Source organism: Cavia porcellus, unplaced genomic scaffold (assembly GCF_034190915.1).
Source record: "Cavia porcellus strain 051 isolate PalLab524CR breed Dunkin Hartley unplaced genomic scaffold, mCavPor4.1 scaffold_26, whole genome shotgun sequence".
Taxonomy (NCBI): domain Eukaryota; kingdom Metazoa; phylum Chordata; class Mammalia; order Rodentia; family Caviidae; genus Cavia; species Cavia porcellus.
Window position 1 is genome coordinate 14,869,405 of NW_026947509.1, and position 8,695 is coordinate 14,878,099.

The following is an 8,695-nucleotide window of genomic DNA, read 5'->3' on the forward strand; positions in this document are numbered from 1 at the left end:
TTCCTTTCCTCCTCCTCCTAGCTCTCCTACCCCTCCTCTGTGTGTGTCAGGAATTGAACCCAGGACGCCAGCCACTGTAAAGCTACACCCCAGCTTCATGTATTTACTCATAAATGAAAGTGACTCCCTCCCTCAACATGTTCTGTGCAGTTGTCTGACTAAATTGCTCCAAAACCTTAGCAAATCAGCCTGGAGTTTCTGGATTTTGTTTATTGCCTTGCTGTTTTTTGAATTATTAAATTATTCACAGGTATACAGCACACCGCACTTCAGCACTTTCCAGGGTATGAAGGAGATCACTGGTCACCAATTAATAACCCCTGCAGGGCGCCTTTCTTCAACCCTCTAACTGGAAAATGGCTGAGGCAGACAGTTGGTGCCTTTTGCAGCTGTTTCTGTCTCTGTCTCTCTGTATGTCTCTGTCTGTCTCTCTCTCTCTCTCTGTCTGTGATTTGTTCTGAGATTGGGATCTCACTCCTGGGCTTTCTGACTCAGCCCCCTGACTAGCTGGCGCCACAGGAGCCCCTCTATGCCCAGCAACTGTGTAGATTTTACCCCTCCTTCTCTGAAAACAGGAGCCTGGGACTGAAGCAGGTGGAGGCTGGGGCAGAGACATCTTCCCACTGGGCCAGGCCGGGCTGGGAAAGCTGCTCCGAGCAGTGAACGCCTGGGCTTCCTGTGGCCAGTGGTGACCTTCTCAACCTTCTCATCTCTGCACGAGGCGGCTGGACGCGATGGGCTTAGTCGAGGTGAAGGCCAGGGCAGGTTTTATTAGTGGCAGGAGTCACTCCCATGATTTAGTGGTGAAGAATGTACAAGTGTACCCCAGAGGCCTGGCCACACCTCCAGTGCCCTCTGGGCTCCCTCATGCCTCAGTTTCCCCGTATATAAAATGTACTTACTTCAAGGGGTTACTGGGCACTCCCTGGAAAACTTAGAGCCTGGCACTGTGAAAGCACCCAATGAGGATTGGGGGGTGGGGGGGTGGGGCTCAGCTGTGGAGTGCTGGTCTACCGTGCTGGACCCTGGGTTGAAGCCTGAAACAGTACTGCACTTGTGAAAAAGGAGCACGGATTTATTCCCATTAGTCTGAGAGGCTGAGGCAGGAAGATCACTAGTTCAAGCCCAGTCTGAGCATGTTAGGGCTTTAGCGAGACCCTGCTTCAAAATAAAAATAGAAAAGGGGCTGAGGTGTCAGCTTGGTGAGAAGGCCCTGGGATCAATCTCAAGTAGTAGTTGAATGAAAAAGCATCAGGGGAAATTTCATACGTGCAGGGGTGGAACAGAGGCGAGTGGGCAGGAACTGGCTGGGGGCTTGGCACGAGCCCATCTTCCTGCACCCACCGCGCGGCCAGTGGCCAGTGCGGCTTCTCCTGCGCCTTCCAGCGGCCCCGGGCCTCGAGGCGGCGCCCGCCCCGGAGCCGCGCAGCCTGGTCGGGTCGGCGCGCATTGTGCACCGAGCTGAATGCAGCCGCGGCGCGGGCTCGCACGGATTAGCCGTGCTTTCCCATGAACTACAAAAGAACGCCCGAATCTGGGACGTTTGTCATCAAGGGGCGGGCTGCTCAGGATGCAAGGTAACCAGGCTTTCCCGGCCGGCCGGCTTCAGGCTGGGGGGACGTGGGTCACTCTAATCCTTCCTGTTTATATTGTGAGCGCGTAGGCAGCGGCGCGGCTTAAGCTTGCAGTGGTAAATGGGAATCGCCGTGCAGGCATTCCTAAACAGCTACGTCCTTGGGTGCTTTTCAGTGTGCTTGTGGAAGGGGCACCGCTGCCTCCCATGTATTCAGCCCCCTCGCTCCCGCGGCTGCAGGGCCCCCCGCCGAAGCACCCCCAAAGCTGCCTGGTTGCCCACCGAAATCATTTCCCTGATTTATTTCTTATTTTCCTCATGCCAACAGAAAGTGGGCCTTCACGCGGGTGTTAGCAATGCTTCCCAATTTGCCCATGCTTTGGGGTGATTGGGGAGGGCCCTCACAAAGACAGGCATTCCCTGCCTCCCTACTTCCATCTCCCGAGTTGGAACAGGGGGTATGTATTTATTAATTTGGTATTATTATATTATTCTCCATACCCCAACCAAGCCATCAGTGCTGGGGACTGAAATCAGCTTCCTGCATCCCAGGCAAGTACTCCACCACGCTTCACGAGGCCTAGAACCTGCATTTTTAACAAGCCACGTGGTGGTGGAGTCTATGGTGCTTGGTTGAGCCTTCCCTCCAGTCTGAAGCATTAGCAATAGTGCTGATTGAGGAAGGTGGTTTGGGGAAAATGGAACTGCATCTGCCAACAGCAGAGGTGACATAGACCTTACTGGCCAGTGCAGAGCAGAGAAACCATTTGTTCCCAGAGCACAGACTGTGGTTGGTATTTCTGCAACAGTGATGGAGAAAGTGCTTACTTCTAAACTTTATTTGACCTGGGAATCTGACGTTTTTATTACCCTAGTAGAAAGCAATTTGGAAAAAAGCATGATATAGTAGTTGATTTAGGATCTCTGCAACGGTACATGCATGTGCTCATGTATACACAAACACACACTATGCAGTGCTGGTATGTATCTCATTAATATAACAGATAACTAGAGATGCTTTTCTGGGGATTGCAAAATATCTTAGATAAAGCCTTATGTAAAAGGTAAATTCTTAGTTTTAAAAAAATTAAATAAAAAAAAAATTCAAAAAAAATAAAAAATAAAAAAATCTAGGCTAATTTGTGAATGCTTGTTTCATAATAAAATATAATCATTTTGCAAATACATTGTAAAAACACAGAATCATAAGGCTTTTCAATATAATCAACAGTGTCGAGAAGTCTTTTGAGATGCCCATGGGAAAAAGTTCTACAGAACTAAAATGTAAGTAACCAACCTTTCTACTGTGAGCCTGTTAACTAGTCAGTGACTCAGAGCTGAAGTATAAGAATGGAGAGAGGCACATTGATTTTCTCCAACTAAAGCAGTATTCAAACTTGGGTTTCTGTTTCGTAATTAAAGCTTCAACTCTTCTGACAAATTAGACAGCAATACATGCCACCTCTGTTTACTTTTTCTTTTTTTTTTTTAATCGGTACCAGGAATCGAGCTAAGGACTGTGCGTTTGCAAGGCAGGCGCTTATGCTCCTGAGCTAAATCTCCAGCCCCCTACTTTTCTTTTTTTACCCTCGGTGCATTGCTGAATGTTTTGGAGAAGTCATTCTTTTCTGTCTGCATTAACAATTAGCTTCACATCTGCCTGGAAGGATTTCTTTATGCCTGGACTGGGAACACTGCTCAGTGGTAGAGTGTGTGCTTAGCATGTGTGAGGCCCTGAGTTTCAGAGAAATTTTTTTAAAAATTCTGTTAAATTTGGGGGACTCAATTCTCTCTGGAGCTTCTACATTAAAAAAACAAAACAAAACAAAACAAAAAACCAAAAAAACCTTGTTCTCAGCAAATCCTTTTTTGATCTGAGCCTGCCTGTTTCTTTCAGATCCTGATTCTCTTTAATAACTGTGATTCCGCTCTTGCATTAGGGTGTTCATTGGTTTAATGTCAGTCTTTTTCACCTCTTCAGCACATGCACATGGAAGACCATATGTGTGAAGCTCTACAACGTACCCCCACAATCTAATACATACTAAGTGCTCAATAATATTTGTTGGGGCTGGGGATTTAGCTCAGTGGCATAAGCACCTGCCTTGCAAGCAGGCGTTGTGAGTTCGATCCCCAGTACTGATAAAAAAAAAATAATATTCATCAAGTTGGTGAATAACATGTGTTTTCATAAATTGAATCCATAATCCTTCCACAGATCAATAACTTCTGGTGTTCATATTTTAAATCTTTTGGGAACCCTTCTGATGGTGTAGCTCATTGGTAGTGAAATTGAGTTTGATCCTCAGCATCAAAATAAATAAAAATCTGAATTTCTTTACATGATTGCACAGAAAATGATACAATCATCTTGTTTTTAGATCATCTCCTTTCATGAAGGCAGGAGACATGCTTTTCCGCTAAAGGATGTGAAGGAGCTTTAGAGCTACTTGTTACCTATAATTAGAAACTTTTAGTCCTTAGAGTTTTTCAATACTGAATTCCATTGCTTTTGTATTTTTCCATGTCTCTGGGCACAGCTATTTCAACCGAGCAATTGCCTATTGAGTGCACATTAAGTGCTCAGTCCTGTGTTAGGAAAGAAGAAAGATGTGTTGCCTGTGTTCAAAGAGACTTTTGATCTCCTAGAGGAAATTATGTATGCAACAAACAGCAGAGGACTGAATAGTAAAATCAGAGAGTAGGAGGATTTTAGGGAAAAATGTAAAAATTTGGGTGCAAAAGTGAGTGGACAGTAGAGATAACTTAAGGATGTGGGACTTAGCCTTTGCAAAACACAAAGGACAGGTTAGACTAGGAGAAAGGAATAGGTTACAAATGCACAGAACAAAGTCCAACTGCAGGTGGCTAGACAGCACCGCAGTTACTGGAATGTTGCTTTCACACACTTTGTTTTCAAATGTCTGCAAAAGAAAGCAAAGGACACTTATTGAAACTACCTGGTCTCAGAAGTATGGCTAATAAGCAGGATGCTACTATCACAAACCTTGAGACAGTACACATGATGTCACACCAGACACCTCGGATGGGAGGAGGCCGATCCCTTCTAAAATCCTTACTAAACCTGTATTCAAAAAATAAAATTACTCAAAATTCTGAAGTATTTTATTTTTCTTTAAAAAAAAAACCCAAATGTTTTAGAGTGCACTCTATGTGTAGGAGCAAGAAATCTCTATATTTTAATTTCAACATTTAAAAATATTTTTATTAGTACACGATTGCCATATGTAATGAGCATATTCTTCACAGGAAGTTTGTACCTGTGCATAATATGTCTTAATATTTCTTTTTTCATTCTTCCCTTGACCCTTCCTCCCCTCCCCATTTACAAAAGCGTTGTTTCCATTTTTTCCCTTCCGTTCTGTTTTCTTAAGCCCTATTTCCTTCCTCCCCACCCTTGTTCCCCTTCCTAATTGAATATGTTCTTCTTGCCTCTCAATGTCTATCTTCCATTTCGTTTCATGTTTATCCTTTGGGTTTCTCACACAAGAGAATCAGTGTGATATTTAGACTTGCGTGTTTGACTTATTTCACTTAAAATTATAGACTTTGAGGTTTATCATTTTACCTGCAGCTTTTTATCAGCTACTCCTCAGACAAAGGACTAACATCAGGATATATAAAGCTAAAACTATTCAGACCATCCCTTCCAAAATTTAAAGACCCAATCCAGAAATGGGCATCTGAAAATAATAGATACTTCTCAAAGGACTAAAAGTGGCCAATAAATATATGGAAAAAATATTCAGCATCATTGTGTTCACTCAAGAAATGCAAATTAAAACAACACTGAGATTCCCTCTTACTCCAGAAAGAATGGCTATCATCAAGAGATCAACCATTAACCAATACTGACAGGGTTTTGGGGGAAAAGGAATCTTTCTCCATTGCTTCTGGGAGTGTAAATTGATGGAACCACTATAAAAATCAGTATGGAGTTTGCTCCAACCACAGAAACTAGATTTTCTGTTTGATCCAGCTATTTACCTTCTGGGTATCTTCCTGAAAGAGTTACAGTAAAAGCATCAAACTGCAGAGATATATTCATACCCATGTTTGTAGTAGCACAATTTATAATAGCTAACTCTTAGAAACAGCCCATACGCCTACCAAAAGATGAATGGACAAAAAAAAAATACAGTATTTATATACAATGGATTACTACTCTGCCATAAAGAAGGATGTAGTTGAGCCACTTTTAGGTAAATGGATGCGCCGCAAGAGATCCTTATTGCCCCTCACAGGCAGAAACAGGAGCAGGAGCAGAGCCATAGTCCCTGTGCTGGCCAAGTGCACTCAGTCCCCTGGGATAGGTGGCATAGCAGAAGGGCCTCCACAGTTGGTGCCTGTTGGATCCATGCATCATGTTGCCGGGCAGGTCCGGGAGGGTACAGCACTGGACTGGGTCAGCTGATGGGATTGTCCCATCCTCCCTCACTCCTGATTGGAGGAGGGAAGGTGAGAACAGATGGAGCCACAGCTGCATGGGGAGGCTGCTGGGTGCCACTGTGGAGGATTGAAACTGCTCCCCAGTGATGGAGGAGGATGAAGAGAAAGACAACCATGTGCCCATGCTCAAAGATCTGTATCCCACTATCTGTAAAAGGAAGGGTAACTGCAGAGGCTCTTGAAGCAACGTGCTGCTTCTGCAGAGAAGCTGTGTCCTGAGATCTGAAAATATCCTCATTGGTAATGCCTTTTGCATTAAGATAGCTGACCTTGGGGCTGGGGATTTAGCTCAGCAGCATAAGCGCCTGCCTTGCAAGCAGGCAGTTGTGAATTCAATCTCTGGTATGGATAAAAAAAGCAAAACCAAAAACAAACAAGATAGCTGATCTTGGCATTGTTTCCTTTATGGTGCAGAGCAAATTGGTTAGGAACACAATGAACAGAGGAAGTTGAGAGCATCCCTAAGAGAAATGTGCAAGTATTTCTAAGGAAAACATTCCTGAGAAAAACTCCGAGTTACCCAGCCCTGCACCTCCATGACATCAATGCCAGGTCCATGGAGAGGTCAGATATGTATGGCTTTGGTGTAGTTCTTCAGGCAATATTTGCAAATAAAAAGCCAAATGAGAATCCAATCTGCAGGGAAACGCTATTGATAGGCATCAGAGCCGGGAACAGGCCGGTCCTGGGCGAGATCATCTAGCAGTGCCTCAGGGGATCATTCTTCTCATAGAGCCCTGCTGGGAGCAAAACCCGGAATTTCAGCCCATATTTCCTGGTACTGAAGAGCAATTTAAGCCTTTTTCTTTCTTTTTTAATTTTTAATTTAATTTACTTTTTTTATGGTACTGGGGATCGAACTCAGGACCTCACGCTTGCCAGGCAGGTGCTTATGCCACTGAGCTAAACCCCTGGCCAATTTAAGCCTTTTAATGTATGCCAACTTGAATAATTTGTAGATGTGAAGAGTTTAAAGAATGGCAGGTCAAATTCAAGAGCAGCCTGGCCCCCTGCACAGTTCCCAGGGACTGGCGATGGGACCTGTGGAGGAGTCCTGGGTTTCTGCCTCCCTGGAACACCAACAAGATGAGCATGCATCCATGCTGCAGGGTAAATTCCAGGAGGAAGCCAACTGTCATGTTTTGGCAGCCTCATGGACAAGCAGACGAAACAGCAGCCCAGACAGAGTGTGGCTTATAACATAGAGGAGGAGAGGAGACGAAGGGTCTCCCAGGACCCCTTTGCACAGCCAAGACCTTATGAGAGTGCTCAGAACACAAGGGTAAAAGGTCCTGCTTATCCCAGTGCAACTAGTCATAGTAATGCAGGATACCAGCCAACAGGGCTCACCAGCCAACCCCACGTACCGCACTGGAACAATGAAGTCTATAATCTACATGGACTTGGAACAAGACCATTGGATCCAGGAACATCAGGTGCAGGAATTTGGTATGGACTAGATCCAAGCCAAATGCCCAATCTGTATAAAACTCCAGTGCCTCAGACCAACCTAGCAGAAGCACACTGACCCTTCCGTACTACTCCTGGCCACCAACAGATGAACTTCTAAAATGCAGCATAAGCCACAGCACTGGCATCTGGATTGGAAACTGTAATTATATGTAAATCAATGGAATGAATTCACAACTAGACAATACATGCACAAACTTGGAAGCGGGGTCAGCTTGTAAGTACCAAGTTATCTTTGATAACACCACCAGTCTGACTGAATCATCTAAACCCAGCCAGGGAAAACCTGGGAAAGCAATGGAAAAACTGTATCTGTCAACTGGGCTTCACAGACTCTTGGATGGATGAAATTGGCCATGACTGTGCAGGAGATGGACTCCACACAGAGGTCTACCAGATGCTCCAAAAGCGAGGAAAGGCAGTCGGGGGCCACAGTGGGCAAGCTCACCTGGGGCCTCTACCAGTGTGACAGGAAGAATGTTCTGTACCTCTGGACACATGTCACCCAGAATTAACCTTGGATGGGCTTTCACTGAATAAAGCAAACCCCTTGCTTTGGTGAAGAACCATGGGAAGCATTCAGAATCTGTCCTCACTGATAGGGTTGCATCTCTGCCTACAGATAATTTCCTGCATTTCAGATCTAGAGAGTAGGAAGAGAAATCTGTAGTCAATGACCTAGTTTCCAGAAAATGCACTCAGGAAGCCTCTTAATGGCTCAGGACCTATCCAAAAAAAGAAAAAAAAAAGAGTTCCAAAAAGGAGGGAAGAAGTATTCAAGAAGGGTAATTTTCCTACAGCTCTTGCCATACGTAGACTTTGGATATTTGTATTTGTTCATGCAGTTTCCTGGGATTTTGACTGAGTGAGACAAAGTGAATGTAAAATAAACCAACCTTCTTATTTTGTGTTCTGCACAGACATCTCTTATAACCAAAATTCTATGTTCTGTCCGAATGTGTTTTCTTGTAATGACAACCACAGCTCATCCCAAAATTACAGGATCCCTTAACTTCATGTCAAATGTTCTAGTAGTCACTGCAGGCTTTAACAATTATGTGCCATTCCACTCCATTACACGAGGCTATAAAGTAATTGAAGCAACATTAATAAGCACTTTAACGAAGAAAAAAATACAAGGGGGGGAAATCAGGTTTTCTTGGCAGTTGCTGCAAGGATCTG

General features: G+C 44.4%; 1 pseudogene; it reads left to right on the forward strand.

Moving 5' to 3' along the window:
• The first annotated feature begins 734 nt into the window (after positions 1-734).
• Positions 735-8,256, forward strand: LOC100724867 (receptor-interacting serine/threonine-protein kinase 1-like; annotated as a pseudogene).
• The last annotated feature ends 439 nt before the right edge of the window (positions 8,257-8,695 follow it).